This window comes from Schistocerca cancellata, chromosome 1 (assembly GCF_023864275.1).
Source record: "Schistocerca cancellata isolate TAMUIC-IGC-003103 chromosome 1, iqSchCanc2.1, whole genome shotgun sequence".
Classification (NCBI taxonomy): Eukaryota; Metazoa; Arthropoda; class Insecta; order Orthoptera; family Acrididae; genus Schistocerca; species Schistocerca cancellata.
The window spans coordinates 198619853-198646847 of NC_064626.1; positions in this window are offsets into that span (position 1 = coordinate 198619853).

Here is a 26995-nt window from a genome sequence, read left to right on the forward strand (position 1 = left end):
GCAAAACACTTACAATAGCACCAGTTTGCTTGAACTGCTGCAACGTATACACCACATTAGGTTGGGCTACCCCCACTTTTGTCATACCAGAATACTCTTCCTGATGCAGAGCAACAATTACAGCACGTTTTACAATTCCAGGCTCTTGCTTCCATCCCATTAGGAGGTATGAACCTGATCACGTATACACGCTGCTAGATGCACACGACGTGGTGTAAACTAATTAGAACTGGTTGCTACACAGACAGCTGAAGGAATGAGGCCTATTCCAATGGAGCCGTCTTAGGTGAAGGCACGTCATTGTTGTTGAGGCTACTCAACAGCGCCTCTCTGTGCGAAAAATTAGTCAAAAATGCAACAGATGCACTTGGTCTTTGCATGTTTATACTTGTTTTATTATTAGAAAAGGGATATGATAGAAATTTCGAAACGAAATCCGTGTTTTGACCACAAATCCATAGTTGTGATAGGTGATCGAAAACGTTTGACCGGTTAGTGCAAAACCGGGAGTCGTTTGGACAAGTGGTGTCGTTGCGCGCACAACTTTCTTCACGCCTCTCTCTGCTGCCGCTTGCAGGATAGCCATAACAACAGTCGTCGTGCTGACAGTCAGTGGTGTTTCAGACATAGCCCCACTGTCTCTATGGATAATTATCTTCCTGAAGACAACCCCATTTAAGGAATAAAAATATGTGGTACGACTGTGCGATCTAGCAGAGTCGAACGAAAAAATTATGTCCTTTCAGGAACTAGTCGCGTGACGGAATTGGAATGGGCCACACGATCGAATACTATCTCCTCAAAGTCTGGTATTCAGACATGTTTCTGATGGTAACCTTGGCCACCTCTCTGTGGCGTGAACGACTTCATCTCTCGAAAACTGCTATTCATGGGGATAAACATCTTCCAAGACGCCCTTTGGGGAAGCATTCTCCATACATTTAATGCTACTTTGGGGGCGCTACTTCCTGTCGAACCGTACACTAAATGCATGTCTGACAAGTCTCATGACGCGTAGCATACTATATCTGACTATGTGTCATGCGCTGTACACAGTATCACACCTCTCCATGGGCACATCAAAAGCAGTCTGATGCAATGGACGACTGGCTCCACGAATAGTAGTGTGTATGCGGCACAGGTTAATGCGCCGGTACGATGCATGCGTTCGTCGCATAACGCACGTGCTGTCAGCTATGTTTTGTGCAATATGTCTGTTTGGAGGTCAGGGATTTACGCTGTTTATCACCCGCTGCCTATTCCAGTCTACAACTGACGCCTGGGATCTTCGCGAGAGTGCAGCAGAACTGTATGCGTCGTTGCAATGCATTCATTGAGACCGGCGGTCGTGGCTTTGAACCATCACTATGATCTTGTTGTTAAGCGGTGTACGCTGTATATGTAAATAACACAATCAATATTCATTTCCGGCCACTGGCCCCCTATCTCAATATAGTCGGTTTTGGGTGCACTATCACCCGACTGAATTTGACCTAAATGCTTGAGACACCCTGTATGCATGTTCCAAGCAGACTTCTGTCAAAGCGGCTGAAGAGGAAAGCGTTGTCGATAAAAATCAAAATACACTCCTGGAAATTGAAATAAGAACACCGTGAATTCATTGTCCCAGGAAGGGGAAACTTTATTGACACATTCCTGGGGTCAGATACATTACATGATCACACTGACAGAACCACAGGCACATAGACACAGGCAACAGAGCATGCACAATGTCGGCACTAGTACAGTGTATATCCATCTTTCGCAGCAATGCAGGCTGCTATTCTCCCATGGAGACGATCGTAGAGATGCTGGATGTAGTCCTGTGGAACGGCTTGCCATGCCATTTCCACCTGGCGCCTCAGTTGGACCAGCGTTCGTGCTGGACGTGCAGACCGCGTGAGACGACGCTTCATCCAGTCCCAAACATGCTCAATGGGGGACAGATCCGGAGATCTTGCTGGCCAGGGTAGTTGACTTACACCTTCTAGAGCACGTTGGGTGGCACGGGATACATGCGGACGTGCATTGTCCTATTGGAACAGCAAGTTCCCTTGCCGGTCTACGAATGGTAGAACGATGGGTTCGATGACGGTTTGGATGTACCGTGCACTATTCAGTGTCCCCTCGACGATCACCAGTGGTGTACGGCCAGTGTAGGAGATCGCTCCTCACACCATGATGCCGGGTGTTGGCCCTGTGTGCCTCGGTCGTATGCAGTAGTGATTGTGGCGCTCACCTGCACGGCGCCAAACACGCATACGACCATCATTGGCACCAAGGCAAAAGCGACTCTCATCGCTGAAGACGACACGTCTCCATTCGTCCCTCCATTCACGCCTGTCGCGACACCACTGGAGGCGGGCTGCACGATGTTGGGGCGTGAGCGGAAGACGGCCTAACGGTGTGCGGGACCGTAGCCCAGCTTCATGGAGACGGTTGCGAATGGTCCTCGCCGATACCCCAGGAGCAACAGTGTCCCTAATTTGCTGGGAAGTGGCGGTGCGGTCCCCTACGGCACTGCGTAGGATCCTACGGTCTTGGCGTGCATCCGTGCGTCGCTGCGGTCCGGTCCCAGGTCGACGGGCACGTGCACCTTCCGCCGACCACTGGCGACAACATCGATGTACTGTGGAGACCTCACGCCCCACGTGTTGAGCAATTCGGCGGTACGTCCACCCGGCCTCCCGCATGCCCACTATACGCCCTCGCTCAAAGTCCGTCAACTGCACATACGGTTCACGTCCACGCTGTCGCGGCATGCTACCAGTGTTAAAGACTGCGATGGAGCTCCGTATGCCACGGCAAACTGGCTGACACTGACGGCGGCGGTGCACAAATGCTGCGCAGCTAGCGCCATTCGACGGCCAACACCGCGGTTCCTGGTGTGTCCGCTGTGCCGTGCGTGTGATCATTGCTTGTACAGCCCTCTCGCAGTGTCCGGAGCAAGTATGGTGGGTCTGACACACCGGTGTCAATGTGTTCTTTTTTCCATTTCCAGGAGTGTACGATGATCTGTAATAACGATTTGCGGTCGCTACCAACTTTGGCTAGCAGACATCAAAGAGTTTAATGCGTCTAGCACGTCAACAAATAGGAAGATTTCAATTTGAATCCACAAATCATTGAAACGACCATTAAGTCGTCGTATTACATTTGATATCGGAGATGGAATCGATCTAAACTTAATGTCGACTGTTTGCCAACGTTAGCAGCGGCCAGAAGGAAGTACATACTGGTCGATGTCGTTTACTTGCTATCGATTCGGCTGTTCTCATCAACCACCGTCCACTGAGTCTACCTGGAGTGCGCGACCATTACCGTGTTAACAATTCCGTTCGACAGCAGCGTAAGTAAAGGTTACCATAGACTGTGGAATAAGAAATGTCTGAGCAGTGTTTGATGTTTTCAGGATGCTTCGGTAAAAACAAGAACCAAGACGGAGCAGAAGAGAAAGCGTCGTTGCTGACCATCGATAGTTCTGGAGACAGCGAGACTACAGACACGTCTAGCAATCAGCCATGGCTCCCTAGGATTGCGAGCCAGCACTCACAACGTCATCCAGAGGTTACCGACAGTATGTTCAGAGGTAAATCTTTCAGCAAATGACGCTGCTGCAGTGTTCTGAAACGGTAGCTCACGTAAACATAACAGCGAATACACTGTCTGTTGTACATTGCCTCCAGGGTTGAAGTCCTGCACAACACTGACACAACTGAGACACAGCATTCTAGTTTTTCATTTTCGTTGACTCGCCATGAAGAGGAAATATTACTTACAATGTTAAACGAAACCGACCCTGTCTGTGTTCTAGATACATACAGAGAATACCCAAGTACGGGTACGGCATATTAATGGAAGGATCCATCAAAATTCGGAAGGTCACTACAACAATCTGGTTTTTACCAAATTCGTAAAAAAAAATCAATTTCAATCAAGGATACAAACATTTAACGAGTGGACATGAAATTGCAAATATATCTCCTAAGGGTCGTCAGATGCCATATTAACAGTGACAGTAAAACACGATGAATAAGCAGCGCTCCAGTAGTTACAGCACCGTTCTGTCCCGTGCTGACTGCTAACCGCCTAACGCCAAGTAGGCCCTGTCTAGCTGCTCGATTCTGTTTACTTTTCGCGTTTCCCTGTCCCGTTGATACGTATGGAGAAAATGGATATCCGATAATAGTAATTTGGGAGCTCCCTATCTAAGAGGTACGTAAAATTCTGTTTTAAAAATAATGGTATTTGTTATGGGAAAGTAACCGAAGCTCTGTTCACACTGGGCGTGGCATGAAAGATATGACAGGCAGTAATTGTTTGGACTGATTCCAGCTACACAATAAAAACACGAAATTCTAAATTTCTGCCGTAACACCACAATTCCTCAGATGCTAGAAATACGAAAACGTCCCTCACAAAATTTCGTTCTAAATACTAGCGTGCAGGAAGTCGAGAGTTCGATTATGGGTCGAGGCGTACTTCTCTATTTGCCAATTTCATTCTGCCATATAATACTGTAGTATACAATGTTTCTTCAGCCACAATTATCCGATATTTACATAGTACAGTGCTTTGTAACTGTGAACGTAACAAAAATGTGGTCAGACAATACAGAAATAGACGGCTGAAACAAATGACCTGTCCTAGGACAGAATAACTACAAAAACAACTCCAATTTCACGATGCTAAAGATGACTGCACAGTTAAATAACTTAGCATCTATTGGTCACTTATACTACTTGCAGTACGTCCGCTCAGATGTAACAGATTAGTAACCCGTGAGAGTAGTAATTTCTATATCAATTTCCGCATGACTTCACAAAAGAATACGTTGTTCTCAGAGCAGATGCTCAAAGTGGCCCCTGCAAGTCCTAATATTGCACGATCCACTGGATCATACAGCTCTGGACTTTTCGCAACATGTCTGCATGCACAGATACAAGAGCGGCATGAACACGCGCTATCAGTTTTTCTGCATGTGTCGGCGGAGTGGAATACACGTCCCCCTTCATGTGTACCCATAGGAAGAAATCCAGGGGATTTATGTCGTGTAAACGCAGAGGCCATACAACTGGCCTCCCCGTCCGAGCCATTTGTGCAGAAATGTTCTGTCTGAATACTGTCCCACATTAATTCCAAAGTGTGCAGGTGCACTTTCGTATTAAAAGTACAACCTCTGCCGAACACGATGTAGAACATCTTCCTGTGCGTCAGGCAAATACACTCCTGGAAATGGAAAAAAGAACACATTGACACCGGTGTGTCAGACCCACCATACTTGCTCCGGACACTGCAAGAGGGCTGTACAAGCAATGATCACACACACGGCACAGCCGACACACCGCGGTGTTGGCCGTCGAATGGCGCTAGCTGCGCAGCATTTGTGCACCGCCGCAGTCGGTGTCAGCCAGTTTGCCGTGGCATACGGAGCTCCATCGCAGTCTTTAACACTGGTAGCATGCCGCGACAGCGTGGACGTGAACCGTATGTGCAGTTGACGGACTTTGAGCGAGGGCGTATAGTGGGCATGCGGGAGGCCGGGTGGACGTACCGCCGAATTGCTCAACACGTGGGGCGTGAGGTCTCCACAGTACATCGATGTTGTCGCCAGTGGTCGGCGGAAGGTGCACGTGCCCGTCGACCTGGGACCGGACCGCAGCGACGCACGGATGCACGCCAAGACCGTAGGATCCTACGCAGTGCCGTAGGGGACCGCACCGCCACTTCCCAGCAACTTAGGGACACTGTTGCTCCTGGGGTATCGGCGAGGACCATTCGCAACCGTCTCCATGAAGCTGGGCTACGGTCCCGCACACCGTTAGGCCGTCTTCCGCTCACGCCCCAACATCGTGCAGCCCGCCTCCAGTGGTGTCGCGACAGGCGTGAATGGAGGGACGAATGGAGACGTGTCGTCTTCAGCGATGAGAGTCGCTTCTGCCTTGGTGCCAATGATGGTCGTATGCGTGTTTGGCGCCGTGCAGGTGAGCGCCACAATCAGGACTACCTACGACCGAGGCACACAGGGCCAACACCCGGCATCATGGTGTGGGGAGCGATCTCCTACACTGGCCGTACACCACTGGTGATCGTCGAGGGGACACTGAATAGTGCACGGTACATCCAAACAGTCATCGAACCCATCGTTCTACCATTCCTAGACCGGCAAGGGAACTTGCTGTTCCAACAGGACAATGCACGTCCGCATGTATCCCGTGCCACCCAACGTGCTCTAGAAGGTGTAAGTCAACTACCCTGGCCAGCAAGATCTCCGGATCTGTCCCCCATTGAGCATGTTTGGGACTGGATGAAGCGTCGTCTCACGCGGTCTGCACGTCCAGCACGAACGCTGGTCCAACTGAGGCGCCAGGTGGAAATGGCATGGGAAGCCGTTGCACAGGACTACATCCAGCATCTCTACGATCGTCTCCATGGGAGAATAGCAGCCTGCATTGCTGCGAAAGGTGGATATACACTGTACTAGTGCCGACATTGTGCATGCTCTGTTGCCTGTGTCTATGTGCCTGTGGTTCTGTCAGTGTGATCATGTGATGTATCTGACCCCAGGAATGTGTCAATAAAGTTTCCCCTTCCTGGGACAATGAATTCACGGTGTTCTTATTTCAATTTCCAGGAGTGTAGTTTGAGAAGAATTGGTACCTACATACAGTCAACCGGTGAGCAACGGGTAGGAACCTAAACTCCTGTCTCACAGTATTCCTAACCCGACGTCGATATCAAAGCGATCTTGGTATCCGAGGTCGCCGATGACGGTCACACATGTCGTAAAAATACGTCATTAGTTGCGGGGGGCTGCTCCACTTAACGGGCGTCTCCTCTCTTACAGATTTTGTTCTGCGTGATACATCCCTACACTGCTAATTGTAAAGTATTCGGTTTCGAAGTATACTGTTACCCTGTGATGTTGCCACATTTCCATCGATAATAATAATAGTAATAGTAACACATAAAAGTACTTGCTAAACAGCATGCGCTTATCAGATTCAATGCTGAAAGGCATAATTGGTGGTTCCATGGTAATAATACATACAAATGGTAACCAAGTTTAGAAATTGTTTCCAAAACGCTTTCCTAGCTCTGCTGGTGACGTACGACCCTAGCGAAATGTAATGGACCTGATCGTGGCAATGGGACCACTGGGGGAAGGTATACACAAAGCAAGTTTGGAGTCCAATAGATGCAGTCTTCAAAACAATACGCGTCCACGACGTGAAAAAGGCTTCTTCAAAAGCTGACCATTAAAAACAATTGTACCCCCATTTCTGTTTTCGCATTACGTAAGAGCCAATGTTTTGCAGAAGACCCATTGTAATCACTGTAAGACGCCAGATACTGTATTACGCGGACTGCATCAGGAAATAAAAACAAATATGCCTCGACTTAGAATGGAACCATCGAACTCCTGCATGCGAACCCAGAACTTTACCCGATGCATCAACTGCACACCTCAGTCCCATATGCTGGCAAAGATTACAGTGTTGGCAGACTGTTTATCTTTAAGGGCCGTTTTTTGCCGGAAATCGGAAATACAAGCATGACGCTAAATTTTCTGAGAGACATTTTTATTGTGCTAGTACGTCAGGAATATATATATATATATATATATATATATATATATATATATATATATATATATATATATATATATATTAGTAGGAACCAACATTGCTAAAGTTGTGTATGTCGACAACGCGCCATTTTCAAATTACGGATACTTGGCGCCACGCTCTCAGACCGGCCGTGAGATTGTCCTGTTGCCGTTCGTCGGTTGACCGCCAGCGCTATGGTTGTCGGTTCACACGCAGAAACGTACATCGCCCCATCACTGCCCCAACGTGATATGTACATGTGTCTTATAAGTCTTGAAGTTTGTCTCTACCTCACGTCAGAGGCATTCACACATAAGCTTCGCGTCGGAGCCCACACACGTCACCTGCGATTTAGTGATACAGTGATACAGTTTGAAGAACAACGAGATATTGCTATTGTTTACGGACTAGCCAACAGTAATGCGCATGAAGCTCGACGGTTGTATGAGGAACGGTACCCAGGAAGACGCCACCCACACCCGCTAACGTTCACAGCAATTGTCGGTGAATAGGCCAAACAGGTTCGTTAGCGGGATATCATGGTGATGCTGGAAGACCTCGAACACGATGGGATGCTGCATTTGAAGAGACTGTTCTCGAGCGCTTCGAGGAAGCACCTACGGCAAACACTCGAGCGGTTGGAAACGACATGGGGTCACCCATCGATTAGTGTGTGAGGTTTTGAGGTATGACGGCCAGCAACCATTTATTTTCCACCCTGTCAAAAAAAATGGTTCAAATGGCTCTGAGCACTATGGGACTTAACATCTGTGGTCATCAGTCCCCTAGAACTTAGAACTACTTAAACCTAACTAACCTAAAGACATCACACACATCCATGCCCGAGGCGGGATTCGAACCTGCGACCGTAGCGGTCACACGGTTCCAGACTGAAGCGCCTAGAACCGCACGACTATACCGGCCGGCTTTCCACCCTGTCGAAGACCTAAATCCTATGGTGGACTATGAACACAGGCTAAGGTTTTGCCGTTGGTTTCTGTTCACAATATACCCCGCTATTGTGTTGTTTACCGACGAGTGCACCTTCGATCGCGATGGCCTTTACAACACTCGAAACGTTCATTACTGGGCAAGGGGACATACTCACGTCACGTACGTCCACGGACACCAGGAACGATTTTCGCTCAACATTTGGGCAGGCATTATGGGTGACCATCTTATTGGGTCGTTCCGTCTGTCTCCTCGATTTACTGGGGCAAATTACCTTTACTTTTTTGCAAGAAACTCTACCCGGCCTACTGGAAGATGTATCCCTGGACATACGGCTACGCATGTGGTTGTAGCATGATGGGGCGTCCGCACATAACAGTCGTGCTGTGATATTTAAATAAACTCTTCGACGGCCGGGTAATTGGCAGAGGTGGTCGCAGGACATAGCCCATGCGGACACCAGACCTCACGCCACTGGAATTTTTCCTGTGGGAATTCTATGCTTCGCTTGCCACCACAGCAGAACTTCAGAGACTGAATCTCACCACCGTACGGCATCCTTCATACAGTCCAGATTTAGCACAGTCTGACTTCCATCTGTTCCCGATTAGGAAAGACGATCTGCGGGGACATCATTATGCTTCTGATGAACTGTGAGACTTTGGTTGCAGAAACAGTGTCGACTTCTTCCGTGACGGCTTCAGAAAACTTGTTCATCGTTGGCAGAAATGTATCCAATTGGCTGATGATTATGTGGAAAAATGAATATTGGTTATTAAATATCACATTCTAAGGATTATTTTTGGGTTTAGTTTATTAAAATATTCTCATCCAAACCCAATTAACGAAGCTGGAGGCATTACTCTTCATTCAAAACTCGTACTTCACCCACCTGGACGCGAAGCAGCTAATACTGAAGAGGAATTAATGGATCGCATTCAACATGCTGCCAATGACATCAGGACAATGCCAGGAACCTTTGAAAGAGTTCAGTAAAATACCGTTTGACGTTACCAAGCTTGTGTCGCGTCACAGGGTCGCCAGTTCGAGCACCTGCTTTAGGTAAACAATGTCCTAGCTGCAAAAAAGGCCCTCTTCAGGGCGGACACAATTTGTAACAGACTTTCTGTACGCTCACTAACAACTGTTGACGGGTTTGTTAACGGTACGTCTTATCTTGAAACTACAATGGATGTGTCAGGACCCTGGCGGGTTCGCCCCCAGGTGCCCAGAGTGGAAGGCTGGCGCGCTACCACCGATCGTGCGGGCCACCTTGGATACGTCGCGATCTCCAATGACACATGGCAGGCAGGCAAAGCGTTCACGGTCATGCGTTGTCCAGAGCATCCAGCAACAGGGCAGTCCCGCAGCCAAACGGAGCACTTGGCGCCGAGTTTCCGTAATTTAAAAATTGTGCGCTGTCGACGTACCCAACGTTAGTAATTTTTGTTTCTACTGGCATCAGCTACCGAGGGTTAAAATTTCGAGATAGAATGGTGTTCTGAAATTTTCCTTAGAAACTTGAACTACTTGTGGAGGGGACTGAGTAGATAATATTTTGAATTGGAGCCCATGTCCGGAAACGCACCGGTTCCGTGCTACAACCGTTTGAAAACAGGTTCATAGTGCAACCACTTTCACAAGTAATTCGTTAGCCATGTTTCAGTACATCATTTATTTTACACTCCCACTCATTAATAACCAATGAAGCAATTTGGAAACTTAAACAGTTTTCACAAACTCTGTTGTTTGCAGTTAAATTCCTTTTCACAGGAAGGTTAGCGTTCTGATTCACTTCACCTGAGCTTCGAACCCCAAGTTCAGTGCACACATTGTGCCTAGGTACGATGTTCCCTTCAGCGTCTTGCAGTACGGCATCTTCCAATTCGGGTGTCTGGCTTCTCCTTGTAGCATGACAGTCACACCTGCTGACGGTGAAGGTACCGCTTTCTCAGGACAGTTGCGTAATTGTGGTAAAAAGGGTATGCAATGGAGTCGAACGTTATGGTTAACGATTGTGATAAAGGCGGCGAACAGCTCTTTCGCTAGAAGCTTCCTGGCAGATTAAAACTGTATGCCGGGCCGAGACTCGAACTCGGGACCTTTGCCTTTCGCGGGCAAGTGCTCTACCATCTGAACTACCCAAGTACGACTCACGCCCCGTCCTCAAATTCACTTCTGCCAGTACCTCGTCGCCTACCTTCCAATCATCACAAACATCAGCTCACACTCTGCTGCAGAGTGAAACTCTCATTCTGGAAACATCCTCCCGGCTATGGCTGAGCCATGACTCCGCAATATCCTTTCTTTCAGGAGTGCCAGTCCTGCAAGGTTCGGAGGAGAGCTTCTGTAAAGTTTGGAAGGTAGGCGACGAGGTACTGCCTGGCAGAAGTAAAGCTGTGAGGACGGGGCGTGAGTCGTGTTTGGGTAACTCAGATGGTAGAGCACTTGCCCGCGAAAGGCAAAAATCCCGATTTCGAGACTCGGCCCGCCACACAGTTTTAATCTGCCAGGAAGTTTCATATCAGCGCACACTCCACTGCAGAGTTAGAATCTCATTCAGCTCTTTCACTACCTTGAGCTTTGCCTTACAGAGGGATAATGTCGGTGTATTTTGCAAACTCTTACTCAGCCATGTTGCTTTAACATTGACAGACACTTGCATGAGGATCAAACCAGGTCAGAGCGGTAGGACAGATGTCAAATGACGTTAGCCTTTCAGACGTAACCATCCCCACCACTACTACCCTATTGCATACCTACCTAGCAAACATGTTTTCAAACAGGCCGTCTCCGTGCATGGGTTCTAATTCAAAATATTGTCTACTTAGTTCCATCTACAAGTCCTACAAGTTTGTAAGAGGTATTTTAGAGGACTATATATACAGGACAAGCATTAATAAAACCGACAAACTGCAGGGACGAATTCCTGAATGGAAATGGAGGAGGAGAAAAGGTCCTATGAACATGTGTCCAGAAATGTGTCGCTGCCACGTTAGACGGCCCTGAATAATGATAGTTCCTATGACTACGTCCCGTGTGTTCCTTGTGTATTATAGACTGTGTGATTGATGCAGCGTACTGTAAACAGTAGAATTGACTCACGTAATAGTACTTTGTTTTTGGTATGTTGGAGGTCACTTTCCTGGATCTTGTACTACGGTCCATCTCCATGTCCTGAGAAAGCCGGTCCTGCAAATCTGATGTACGCTCAGTCCGCCACGTATCTGCACGTTCGCCTGTCTGAAAGGTCCCATGATCACACAGACGCCCAAAAAGGGCTTGAAGTGTTGTGTGATGTGGTTGATGTCTACGAGGGTACTATTTTTGGTATAGCCATGTTGTGTCTCGACTGTTTCCATCTGCTTGGCCGTACGCAAACACAACCTCAGCTTGTTCCCGACTTGAGTATTGGACGATTCTATTGCTTATAACACGCAGCGTCAATCACACAGCCAGCAACACACAAGGAACGCACGGTACGTGGTCAGAGGAACTCCCATTCGTCAGCGCCATCTACCGTGGCAAAGATGCATTTCAGGACGCATTTTCGAATCCGTCCCCGCATTTTGTCGGTTTTATTAATGTTCATCATGTATATATTGTATTGTATGTATTGTATGTTAACCGGGGACCTAGAAACGACGGAGAGGCTCCGTCCCCGCCGCAGTCGCAGTGGTCCACAACCCCACGACGACTACCGCAGTCGCCTTCGCCCTTCCGCCGTCCCACGCCGAATCCAGGGTTATTGTGCGGTTCGGCCCCCCGTGGACCCCCAGGAAACGTCTCACACCAGACGAGTGTAGCCCCTATGTTTGCGTGGTAGAGTAATGGTGATGTGCGCGTACGTGGAGAACTAGTTTGCGCATCAATCGCCGACATAGTGTAACTGAGGCGCAATAAGGGGAACCAGCCCGCATTCGCCGAGGTACATGGAAAACCGCCTAAAATCCTTCCACAGACTGGCCGGTTCACCGGACCTCGACACAAATCCTTCGGATGGATTCGTGCCGGGGACCAGGCGCTCCTTCCCGCACCGAAAGCCGTGCGTTAGACCGCACGGCCAACCGGGCGGGCCATCATGTATATATAGTGTCTCACATAACGTTGCCACCACATGTATTGCCGAAACGAAACAAAATGTGAAAAATGCAGTTGGCCAGGGATGTACCTTTATCAGGGGTTTACACAATGGGAAGGAAAGAACAGTCCAAAAATGAAAACAAACATTAGCTACTACACAAAGGTACGTTTTTCTCTTGTTTTGTGGCACAAATATGTATTGTCCACGGAAATGAAAACTTGAGGTACAATTAGTGACGGCAGAGTCGCATTCACAATTGTAAATCTCATACCTTCTGAAATAAGTAGAGTATAAAGGATAGGCAACGGCGCCACAGGACAGCGCAGGCAACCCGCATGAAGTCATCACAGAATTACAGTAGAAACTGTATCACAGTTTCCATTATTTACAGTCTTAAGTGTTCCAGACGGTATATGCTTTATTGGAGTGAAACCAAGTCTGCTATCACTAACTGTGCCTCTAGTTTCCATTTCGATTGAAAAAAAATACGTATGTGCCATTAAAAATAGCGTAAACTTGTCTTTAAACTGATGATTGTGGACTTGTAGGGATTGCGCACTCCGGCCTTTCTGTGAACTCCCGACATGGGTGCTTTCCTAGCCAACTGCACTTTTCAAATTTTGTTTCATTTCGGTATGAGGTGGCAAAGTTATTTGGGAAACCATATATATATATTCTTATCGAAAGATACACTGCATGGTAACAATGTAGAAATAAATAGAACGTGCTACAGACGCGAAATTTAACCGACTGGAAGAAGATGCTGTGATATGCAAATGATTAGCTTTTCAGAGCATTCACACAAGGTTGGCGCCGGTGGCGACGCCTACAACGTGCTGACATGAGGAGAGTTTCCTACCGATTTCTCATACACACACAGCAGTTGACCGGTGTTGCCTGGTGAAACGTTGTTGTGATGCCTCGTGTAAGAAGGAGAAATGCGTACCATCACGTCTCCGACTTTGGTAAAGGTCGGAATGTAGCCTATCGCGGTTGCGGTTTATCGTATCGCAACATTGCTGCTCGCGTTGTTCGAGATCCAATGACTTAGCATAATATGGAATCGGTGGATTCAGGAGGGTAATACGGAACGCCGTGCTGGATCCTAACGGCCTCGTATCACTAGCAGTCGAGATGACTGGCATCTTATCCGCATGGCTGTAACGGATCGTGCAGCCACGTCTCGATCCCTGAGTCAACAGATGGGGACATTTGCAAGACAACAACTATCTGCACGAACAGTTCGACGACGTTTGCAGCAGAATGGACTATCAGCTCGGAGACCATGTCTGCGGTTACCCCGGACGCTGCATCACAGACAGGAGCGCCAGCGATGGTGGACTCAACGACGAACGTGGGTGCACGAATGGCAAAACGTCATTTTTTCGGATGACTCCAGGTTCTGTTTACAGCATCATGATGGTCGCATCCGTGTTTGGCGACATCGCGGTGAACGCACATTGGAAGCGTGTATTCGTCATATGGTATGGGGTGCCATTGGTTACACTTGTCGGTCACCTGTTGTTCGCAACGACGGCACATTGAACAGTGGACGTTACATTTCAGATGTGTTACGACCGGTGGCTCTACTCTTTATTCGATCCCTGCGGAACCCTACATTTCAGCAGGGTAATGCACGACCGCATGTTGCAGGTCCTGTACTGGCCTTTCTGGATACAGAAAATGTTCGACTGCTGCCCTGGCCAGCACATTCTCCAGATCTCTCACCAATTGAAAACGTCTGGTCAATGGTGGCCGTGCAACTGGCTCGTCACAATAGGCCAGTCACTTCTCTTGAGCAACTGTGTTATCGTGTTGAAGCTGCATGGGCAGCTGTACCTGTACACGCCATCCAAGCTCTGTTTGACTCAATGCCCAGGCGTATCAAGGCCGTTATTACGACCAGAGGTGGTTGTTCTGGGTATTGATTTCTCAGGATCTATGTACCCAAATTGAGTGGAAATGTAATCACATGTTAGTTCTAGTATAATATATTTGTCCAATGAATACCAGTTTATCATCTGCGTTTCTTCCTGGTGCAGCAATTTTAGTGGCCAGTAGTGTATATAGGCCTTACCTAGCAGGTTAACGTCCATACCTTTATAGTTTCTACATCTTGTTTATAACTTAATTCGTCTTCTACTCTACATATTCATTCATGACAAGCGATTATGCACTGTCCAGCCACGTTAATGTGACCACCGCCTTTAGGTGCAATAACCACTGACCGACGGCTAGTGGCAGCACTAGCAGTGGAGGGTGTATAAAGCGTGTCATGGGACGCAGAAAACAGTGTAGCCGTTGTCGTAATGCGGAAACAGAACGATTTATCTGACGTCCAAAAGGGCACGATCGTTGTCTTCGGGGCCGAGGGCGGAAGTATTTTCGAAACGTGTAAGTCTGCCGCCATTATTGAGGTATACCATGCATAGTAAAATGGCGCTATCCAAAACTGGCCCCGAGGCAACTGTTGTGCACCACTGTCCATAGATGATAGGGATGAACGACGGCTACAGGGACGTGTACAGGTGATGTGACATACAAATATTGAGCAACTGGCGGACCAGAAGAACCAAGGGGCTGTCCGCTCAACGACCGTCCAGTGAACGATGCTGCGTAGGGCACTATGCAGCAGGTGCTTAGGTCATATTTCCACTCTGACTGCTGGTCGTCGACGACGAAGGCTGGAATTTGTACGGCAGTATCGCAACTGGATGTCCGATAAGTGGTGACAGGTGACCTTTTCAGATAAATCACGTTTTATGCTCCATCGAACAGATAGTCATTGGCGTATAAGGCGCAAAACGTCTGAATGCAAACAGCCTGGAACCGGGACGGAGGGTCATAGTTTGGGGATTATTTTAGTGACATTCTCCGTTATACGGATGCCTCTGTTGTTACTTCAGTCATGTTTCCTATTTTGTACGTCGAATTTATCACAGAAATATTAAAACCCCGTTTTAGCTCTTCACTATTCCTCATCATTTTATTACAGGAGCACGCCATTGTTTCCCATAGAATATTTTGTCCATATTTCATTAAATTAATAGGAATTTCTCCTGGCCCAACGGACTTAATAAGTTTCATCCATTTTACAATCTTTTCTACTTCATTCGGCGTCACTGGTTCCACATTCACATTACCTGCATCTTTCAGTTGATGTGTTGGCTGTTTGTACTCATTTCTGTTCCCTTTCAATAGCTCTGTCTACTGCTCCTCCAACTACTGTACACTTACTCCTGTGACATTAGCATTATGTACTGTGTCTGCTCTAAGGTGTTTCAGTATTTTCCAGGCGTCTCTTACCCTAGTAACTCCGATATACCTAATGATCTGCTCCTACTTTTATCCTAAATCATTTTTTTCCTCTTGAAATATCTTTTTTAACCTGTATGTTTCATCTTGTGTAGCATTTCCTGTTCTCACTGTCCTGTGTACTTCAAAATTTTTGATATAACTGTTTCTTCTCTACCATTTTCTCAATACTCTTTGTCCAGCAACCGGTTTCATATTCTCAGAACTCCCCTTTATTCTTAAGACCTCTTGTGCTGCGCTATGAATGCAATCTTTCATCACATTCTACTATGTTGATGCCGTAGATTCACTGATGTCTCTAACTTTATATAACTTGGACGCCAATCTCGCCTTGTATAGGAATTTCCAGAACCTTCTCTCCAAATTAAATCAGGATGCTTCAGCTACTTTACAATTAACTTCATTCTTAAGTGGGTGCTTGATTTTCTTATAGTTTTATTTTGCTTTGACTTGATGATACACAGTTTGCATTTCTGTAGGCTCTAACACCTTAATTCTTTAATTCTGAATTTTACGATTGTATGATATGGTGTATTATGGATCTTTGAATCCTTACAAAGTGCACCCAGCTATAATTATGTATTTCTTTGGTTGCAGGGGGAGGGGTGGAGGAATAGCAGTTCTCCACTCTTAACGAGTGCACACCACAAAATCAACCAAGCTTTCGCCGGTTTCGTTTTGTGTTTCCTCCCCATATATTTCTACGATCTTGTTGTTCTTACAATCAGCTGACAAAAGTCAAAGAACGTACCAATATCGCGATGCCGGATCTCCTTATAACCGCCATAGTGCAGAAACGCGACGTGGCATGGACTCAAAAAGTTGTAGGGAGACCCCTGCAGAAATATTGTGACATGCTGCCTCTATAGATCCATAATTGCGAAAGTGTTGCTGGTGCAAGATTTTGTGCGTGAACTGACGTTTCGATTACGTCCCATGAATGTTCGATGGGATCCATGTCGGGCGATGTAGGTGGCCAAATCATTCGTTCGAACTGCCCAGAATGTTCTTTGAACCAGTCGCAAACAGTTGACGCCTGGTGAAATGACATCGTTGTTTGGGAACATGAAGTCCGTGAATGACTGAAAATGTTCTTCAGGCAGCCGAACATGACCTTCTCTAGTCAATGATGGGCTCAGTCGGACCAGGGAGATCCAATGTATTCCACGTAAACATAGCCCACAGAACCATGGACCATTAAAGAAGCAAGTTGAACAGTGCCTTGTTAACAACCAGGGTCCATGTCTTCCTGGGGTCTACACCACATTCTAACCCTACCATCAGCTTTTACCTTTTACCAACAGAAATTAGGACTCATCCGACCAGGACACGGTTCTCCAGTCGTCAAGGGTCCCACCGATATTGTCAGTGTCCAGGAGAGGTACTGCAGGCGAGTCGTGGTGTTAGCAAAGGCACTCGCGTCGGTCGTCTGCCATCATAGCCCATTAACGCGAGATTTCGCCACACTATCCTAACGGATTGTTCGTCGTACGTCCTACATTGATTTTTGCGGTTATTTCACGCAGTGTTGCTTGTCTGTCAGCATTAACTACTCTATGCAAACCCTGCTATTCTCGATCGTTAATTGAGGCCTTCGAACACTGCGTTGTTCGTGGTGTGGCGTAATGCCTGAAATTTGCTATTCTAGGCACGCTCTTCACACTGTGGATCTCGAATATTGAATTTCCTAACGAATTCCGAATTGGAATATCCCTTGCATCTGGCGCCAAGCATCATTCCACGTTCCAAGTCTGTTAATACTCGTCGTGCGGCCATAATCACATTGGAAACCTTTTCATATGAATCATCTGAGTACAAAAGACAGGTCTGCCAATGTACTGCCCTTTTATACGTTACATATGCAGTATTACTGCCATCTGTATATATAAATATCGCTATCCCATGACTTTCGTCATAACCATCGAAATCAGTGTGGGACTACGACTAACATATCCGTTAGGACAATGCGGTGAAATTGTAATTCTGTCAGAGACAGCAAAGGACTTGGAAGAGCAGTTGAGCGGAATGGACAGTGTCTTGAAAGGAGGAACATCAACAAAAGGAAAACGAGGATAATGGAATGTAGTCAAAATAAGTCTGGTGATGCTGAAGGAATTAGATTAGGAAATGAGACACTTCTAGTAGTAAAGGAGTTTTGCTATTTGGGGAGCAAAATAACTGATGTTGGTCGAAGTAGAGAAGATATAAAATGTAGACTAGCAATGGCAAGGATAGCGTTTCTGAAGAAGAGAAATTTGTTAAAATCGAGTATAGATTTAAATGTCAGGAAGTCGTTTCTGAAAGTATTTGTATGGAAGTGAAACGTGGACGATAAATAGTTTAGACAAGAAGAAAATAGAAGCTTTCGAAATGTGGTGCTACAGAAGAATGCTGAAGATTGGATGGGTAGATCACATAACTAATGAGGAGGTATCGAATAGAATTGGGGAGAAGAGGAGTTTGTGGCACAACTTGACAAGAAGAAGGGACCGGTTGGTAGGACATGTTCTGAAGCATCAAGGGATCAGAAATTTAGCATTGGAGGGCAGCGTGGAGGGTAAAAATCGTAGAGGGACACCAAGATATGAATACACTAAGCAGATTCAGACGGATGTAGGCTGCAGTAGGTACTGGGAAATGAAGAAGCTCGCAGAGGATAGAGTAGCATGGAGACCTGCATCAAACCAGTCTCAGGACTGAAGACCACAACAACAACAACAACAACAACGGGCTATGGCAGGAGATGACCGACACGAGTGCCTTTTGCGAACAGCACGGCATTGCCTGCAGCTCCTGTCCTGAGCTCGTAACCATGTAGACAGGATCCTAGACGACTGGAGATCCGTGGCCTGGTCGCATGAGTCCCGTTCTCAGTTGGTAATAGCTGATGGTTGAGTCGGAGAGTGGCGCAGACCCCACGACTCCATGGACCCAAGTTGTCAACAAGGCATTGTGCAAGCTGGTGGTGTTTCCATTAAGGTGTAGTCTGTGTTTACGTGGAATGGCTAGGGTTCTCTGGTCCAACTGAACCGACCATTAATCGGAAAAGGTTATGTTCGACTGATTGGAGATAATTTGAAGCCATTCATCCACTTAACGTACTCAAACAACGATGTGCCACGTCATCGGTTCACAGTTGTCCGTGACTGGTTTGAAAAAAATTCTGGCCAAATCGAGCGAACGATTTGGCCACCCAGATCGCCCGATATTAATCAAATCGAACATTTATGGGACATAATCGAGATGTCAAATGCTGCACCGAGGACACTTCCGAAATTACGGATGGCTATGGAGGCAGCATGACACAACATTTTTGCAGAAGACTTCCAACGACTTGTTGAACCAATGCCTCGTCGAACTGCTGCACTACACTATAAAAAAGAAGCTCCTACACGATATTACGAGATATCTCACGACTTTTGTCACCTCAGTATACGTTATACATTGTACACCGTGCTTTGCCCAGAGAGTACGACTAGGGCGTTGAAGAACGGTTTGTTAGAAGAGCTGATAATTCGGTGGGAATTTCCGAGTTCTTAATGTTATGCAGACGTCGGAAGTTGTCTGTCTTATTATTATAACTGGTCAGCCTCCGTAACTGAGCGGAGAGCATGTTTGACTATAGTGCAGAGAAAGTGAGTTCAATTCACATTACTGTTGGATACAGTCCACTTTCAAAGGACTTGAACTGTGTGCACTATTCCTCGCGAGGCTAACTGGGGAGCTACTTGTGTGAGAAGTAGCAGCTTCATGGTGCAGAGAACTCAGGGTGGGAGGGAGAGCGATGTCCTGACCGCATGGCCCTCCGTACCGCATCGAAACGATTTCACATGGCAGAGGATGACATACGGGGTGGTTGTTGTCCTGTGGTCCTCTGGGCTCGACCGCCGTGCACATTTTACTTTATTTTTGTAAGTCAATTGGAGACTTGTACCGCTGTAACGGGCTATACCTGGAAGTAGCCACATTTTTTACTAAGTGATTATTCCTTGTGGAAGTGACCGTTTCGATGTTCCTACACACTTTTTGAACATGTTTCATTTAATTCATAATTTTTTAAGTGATTTCTTTTCGACCCTTGTCTGCGAATTGTTTTGGAGCGTAGCATTACGTTGTTCTGTAGCCCTTTCGATATGTCGCAGAACCACGGTATTATTTCTTAAAATTAACGTAGCTTTAGGATATTACCGTATTAATTTTACTTCTTTCATTTCTTTCACTTCTAATAAGTATCTCAAGCCACTACTAAAAATCACACTTTCTGACTTTTGTTTCTTTTTTGTTAGCCATGTGTGAAGCGAGCCACGTGCCGTTGACGAGTTCCAGCAGCCAGCAGAGTAGCACGGCGGGCGAGGGTGACCACGACTCAAGCCAAGAGACTGCTGCTGTCGCTGACATGGGCAGAAGACGTGATATTGCTAAGGGGGCAAAACGCAAGCCCTCAGGCATGGGACTCATGCAGCTTCAACTGCCGGAGCTCCGCGGCAATGCCGGAGATGCGTTCTTTAAACCGCCGGAACGCCGCCGATCCGTTAGACTAGTGCTTCTTGATCAGAGGGGACATCGCAAAGCCGTTATCAAATCCTTCAACCCATTACTATCAGAAGTTGAAGAGGAGTCGGACAGGACAAGTGAAGCAGTTACAGATGCGGCTGATGGTGAAAATGGATGTGTGGTTGCGGATCCAGAAGAGTATGCTCTGTTGGACAGGCCTCTGCGTCCCCTGAAATCGCCTTTATCTGTTATGGAGGAGGAAAAAGAACGGTCGTCTATGAATGATGAGAACGTCGAGGCCAGAGGAATTGGTGACGCTCGTTTGTGTGTTGAGCTAAGCACATGCCCACTGACATTGTCTTTATCGCCATCTGGCCCTCTAATAGTTGGACCTTCCTCTCCTATTGACGAAGGCACTGATACATCATTGTTCACAGCAGTCAATAAGGATTCTCTTGGAAGCGTAGAAATTGACGACAGAGAACTAAGCTATAACGGCGATAGATGTGTCACGTCTGTTTGTTGTCAGCTGACAGAATCAGCACAGCGGGTCGAAAATTCTTCTCCAACCATCCCTAATTTCCATCGCTATTCCAAGGGAGGAATTTCTTGGTGGGCGCCGTTTCTGGATACCCGTGATTTCACAAGTGACGACAATAGTAATGACCCTGAAGGATCTAGTGTAGCACAGAATTATCCTGTTGATAATTTCTCGGTAATAGCAAAGACGATAGTTGATAACTGTTTCTGTGTTCTAGGAGAGGAAATGTTTACAGATACATCAACTACAACTGACACTCGTAAAACAGCAATCACAGATGACCAGAGATGTACAGATCTTTTGTCAGTTTCCACTATCACCCTTTCGTCGAAAGAATCAGTTGCACAACAGAGCCCAGAAGAACCGGACACTCTAGATACCATATGGCGGTCACAAATCCCAGATAATGGAGTTAAAGGCATCAAGAATATTGGCAGTCTCAGTCTGTCAGAGCACGAAGAGACGTGTAGTAAGAATGCTGACTGCCGTGCGACAAGTGAAATCCACTCCGACAGCTTGTATCCAGATGCGGCCACAAATGTGTCTGTTCATCCTGAAGACACATATCACACAAACGACAGTGATGTCTCTTATACTTGGAGCACCAGATCCCGAGGCCAGAAAAGATTCGATGAGGAAGAGCTGAGGTTCCCAGAAATCAGAATTCCAAAGCGGAATAACCATAAGCAGAAGGTAGGGAAGAAAAGAACATCTCTGTCAATGAGCACTCTACACGACTTGGAGGAGAATAACTTTGGTCATAGTGTATTTCAAAGAGCCACGAAGGATGGCAAAATTAAGGACCATCTCAACTCGTGGCGAGAGATGCAGTCGAGGAAGAGGAGTTCCAGGAAAAGTGAGAAGAAGAAACATAATAGATCGAAGCGACGTCATCACAGTTCGAGTAGCATGGACCACTTGCTTCACGACTCAAGTTCTGAACATCGATCAGCGATGGAAAAGAAGGCGAGCAAAAAGATTACAGTACCAGCAACTGCGAAAAATAGTGACACAGTATTTGCGGATGGCAAATCTACGAAAGATGGATACGAATGCCGGCTACTAGAGCGTTCCAATTCATCTACATCACTGTCAAGTATTTTTAGCAGCAGCGGGGCAAAATGTATAGAAAAAGTCATAGACACTGGGGGGATACAAGAGTTAATAGGAAGTGGCAATGAGATGCAACTACAGGAGATCAGCTTTCACTATGTCCCGTGTCGTCCTGGAACAGCACCTTTAAACAGAAAGCACTTGTTCACAGCGGCACACCATGGAGATAACGCGTTCGATAAATCGCCAAGTAAGCTTCGACTCCATTTGAAAGCACCAGTGGATGTGAGCCAGTTACTTAAAAAGGTACCAACTGGAAGCTATATTACAATAGACAGCCCAGGTGCGTATGTACCCGAACGAGAGGTCACTGTGGGGATGGTGCTAGTGGACAATCTTAGATCAGAAGACGGAAGAGGGACAAATTCTTCCTCTGCACAAGAAATACCGAGTGTCATGGCCCCTCATACGAATCGTGAACAAGCAGAAGATACTCCAATTGGGGATTCACAGGATTTGTCCATATTAGCACCTGAAGACTGTGGCGCTGATGAGCACACCTCAGCTAATCAGCTACAGTCTGACGTTGACTACGTAGGTACGCATCGAATGGAAACTTCGGAGGTCACGACAACCGATCTGTCAACCACCAAGAATCACTCTCCTCACAAAGATAGATGTTGCAACGGTGAGTGTTGGATTTGCCAGTTATCAACTATTAAAGTCATACAGTATACTCAGGGGTTAGACAGTTGTGGAGATTTACCGAACCCTGAAAACAGTGAAAACGTTGTAGATACTCCTAACGCTGTAAAATCCGCTGTTAATGAAGATGAAATTACGGCTTCTGCCAATGTTTCAACTAATATGGTGCAGGGAGTATCATCAGTAGTTTCTAGAACCCCGGGAACGGCTCAGTATTCTGGCTCAAATGAAAGATTACCCTTACCGGAACCCACCCCAATAGGTGACGTACCCCTGCAGGAGTACCATATCGAAGACATTGTTTTGCCATCAACACAGAACGAAGTTACCGTACTCGAATCTAGGGAATCATGGTCTACGAATCCTACACTTTATCGCACAACTATGGTATTACGACTTTATCCAGATGGGAATAGATTAAGTGGAAATAACAGCAGCAGTTCCAGCGGGGGGGAAAGGATGAACGAAAGTAGTGGAACAAGTAAGGAAGTCGTCTCAGAAGAACAAAAGCCGCCCCAAATGGCAGATTATGATGCGAATTCCAGCCATTGTGAGGAAACGAGTAAGACTGCACCACTGCCGACGGTAGACGATGAAATTAAAGGGGATGATGTTGATAAAATGTCTACAGAGATTATCGATATATTCCGTAAGTACAAGCGGAGGTCTCAGAGAAGAAATAAATTATCTATGGAAGGAATTCATGAAAGAAGGATTATGGATGGGCTTAACTCTTATACTGGTTGCGCAACGGACAGTGATGTTTCCTTGATACCAGACGAAGACGAAGGTGTACCAGAATCAGCTAACACTCAGTCTCTTTCTTCAGGGGAAGACGTTCTAACAAGCGAAAACCAAGGAACGAAATGCACAGAAACGAGCGAGGAAGGCCGAAGGAATTCTCTTTCTTGCAGGGATGACAAATCAACCCTCAAAAGATTCAGGCTAGAATATGACATTCTGTCTAAAGTAATGCTATACGCTACTCTTCGGCAACTAGAAATGAACTCGACGCCTGTGGCCAGAACTGCAGGAGTACAACCTTGCGCGCAGAACAAGATTTGCGGCGGCGACGGGCCGAATTACATGGGAGACGCATTTCAGCCCTCGCTGGACATGGAGGTGGTGAGGAGCCTTATGCAGATACAAAATAGTCGGCATAAATACACTAGCACTAAGTCTACGTGGACAGGACCTGAAGAAATTAATACTTCAAAAACTGAACATTCTGCATCCTCACAAGCACTACCGGTTACCCATGAAGAGATATCGAGCCGCGAAACTGAAGACTCCAAAGAACGTCAGCAATCGGTTCCTGATGCGGACGGAGGCACCATTGAGGCGAACTCTTCAAATACACAGTTGCTGACTGTCACTTCCAAACCTGAAAAGAACTCTAGCATGTTGTGCACGAAGGGCTCCGTCGCTCGAGACGATAGAACATCAAATGCCGTTGAGGAAAAGACGTGCAATGATATGGAGGGAGAAAGCGTTGCAGATTCTCAGGATATGCGAGATCTAGAAGCAATAGCTCTTTCAAGTAGCAGCGTCTCGTCAAACGCAACGAAAAGTCAACGAAGCAATAATGCCGAAACACACAAAACAGCTTCAGTCGAAGGCAGCGTGAAACAACAAAAGTTGTGCTCTGTCGAAGTTAGAAACAAAGTGCATCATCCAGGCGGCGAACCTCAGCAGAGAAACAGACCGAAAAGACCTCAAACACGAGACAGAATTTTGTCTGCAAGAGAAGTGTACGAACGGAGGAAAACGTATGCAAAAAATTTAGCTCTGCGTCGCACTCAAAGAACTAAATTTTGTGGCGGCTCCGAAGACGGGGAGATTCGCAGTACTCTTGACGAAAATCAGTCGGCTTCAGAAGAAAAGAGTACTGGAGAATCATCACATAAGGAGTATCCTTCAAGAAACAAGAAAAGTGCAGATGAGTATCAATCTACAGACAGCGTTAAGCGGATAGAAGCTGGAAATGAAAGTGTATCGTCAAGCAAAGAGAGCACAGTTAAGAACTTGAAACACACAACCGACAAGCCTCACACAGAGAATAAAGCTAGAGCAGGGACTCGTACAGAGGCTCTCAGGGCAGGAAAAGGTGAGTCTTCTTGTAGCACGAGTAGCACCAAGAACAAAAGTGCTGCGTCTAGCGTAAAGGACAGAACAGTTTACGGCAATAGGAGCCTCAGAAGTGACTCGAAACTACCCGGAGCGAGAGAGAGAAGTCTGAGAACAAATGTCATAGGACAGCAGAGAAAAGGTCCCGTAAAAGAAGTAGACAAAGAAAGTGCCAATATTGGGCGATCCTCTGCTAGCTCGGACCATTCAGGTGGAGCGTCTGGCTCCAAGCGCACACCAGGAAGTATCGCAGCCAACGCGACGAATGGGAGGAAGCTTTTTGCGATACACGGACACGGGCTGAAGAGTACCAATGTTAATGACTCTGCAGTACGGGCGCCTACGCCGAGCAAGCAACGAGATCTTACAGAGAAACAATCAAACAAACATCTCGACAGTAAATCCTCGCTGCTGAAGTCTGTCGAGCTCGACTGTTTGGAAATAATTGATAAGCCTTCTCTGTGCGAGTCGTGGGTGAAGCAACACTATAGTGACTCGACTCTTGGCAGTATATGTGGCAGTAGTTCCGCAGAAACGACGGTCCAAACCATAATACACTCAACGAACAAGTCAGGCACAGAGCTGAAAGTATCCAGAAATCCAGCAGTCAGTTCCGAGAAAACTATAACAGCTATCGAATCGCGTGAAAGACTTAATAGAAAAGCAAGAGGCGGGTCAGAAGGCAAAGCATCTACACCACCAAATCAGCAAACTTCGTTGCCTTCAGAAAAGCGGAAGGTCAGTAGACAAACAGACGAGGAGAAGATACTTCCATCTGGAGACTCTGACAGGTTGATGATATCTTTCAGAACGGATACTATACCTCTACTGACATACAAACCGCAGAAATTGTCTTCGGATGACCTGAAATCTCCACATTCAGCTCACAGTCGGGAATCGTGTTCAGAAAAGCGTTCGCAACTGTTAATCGATTCACTGCATACACAAACTGCTGGTTTGCCGTCGAGTCAAACAGATGTAGGTGACGTAGGAAAAATAGCTGAACTGTTGGGTAGCAAATTAGACGAGGATACACGCAGCAATCTACACTTACCTGGGACGAATGATTCAACGGGAAATGTTACTGAAACACGCGAACTTCGGAAGACATTGTCTTATGGCAATAAAACCACTGCAACTCAATCCAGCCCCTATTCAGTGCCTGACAGGAAGTCTGTAGCCACGTCGCCCATGCCGCTGCGTAAACATAGTCGGCAAATGAGTCTGACTGTTGAAGCGTTTTCCTTTTGCAGTACTGGCGTCAATACGTCCCTCAGCGTGAGTCGTCTTTCATCGCACTCATTGGGTGTGCAGTGCCCATCCCAAGCAATCTCGAAACGGCCGTCAGCCACGGCAGGCCTTCTTCAGTCTATAATTGAGGCTGAAGTGAAACCAGAAACCCACGTCTACGCAGCCACAGGCATGCATGCGATGCTCACTGAGGTCGCGACGAAACTGGAGAATCAGCTTTTGGTTCAGAGATCTGTAGCAACCCAATGGATGCGTCGTGCTTCAGTGCCGAATCTTGCCTTGAAATCACCCGGCCCGAAAGTCAAGAAAACAGGGAAACGAAAGAAACGAGACTCTTCGAATAAAGGGTAGGTCACGCTTATTCTTCTATTAATTGCGACAATTACTTATCGATCGAGTTTACACTTGTATCTATGGTGGTTTTTATAAGTAGCAGGCGGAATGTTATTCAGAGTAGATTGATACATTAAGACCGTAACTTGTTGCTCTTTACCAGTCTATTGCAAGGATAGTCTCTGTTATTTGGAGCGCTGTGCTTTAAATATGTCATTAGTAGTATAGAGGAGTTACAGGTGCAATTTTGATATCAAATTGATATGCAAATTAATTAAATTGATCAATTAATCACCCCTGCCCACCCCCGCCCCCGACCACACCCACACCCGCCCCCGGATGACGTCACGTGTTTTTCTCAGCCTGCACGTGTGCCCCAGGCCCCTCCTCCCCCTCCCCTCTTCCACCCCTCCACCTCCTTCCAACCTACCTTATTGGCGAAAATTCCGAATTTTGCCGGTAAATTTGAATTTTGGTGGGAATTTCGAACTTTGGCGGTAATTTCTTTGTCTCAGGGCTTTGCTGACATCC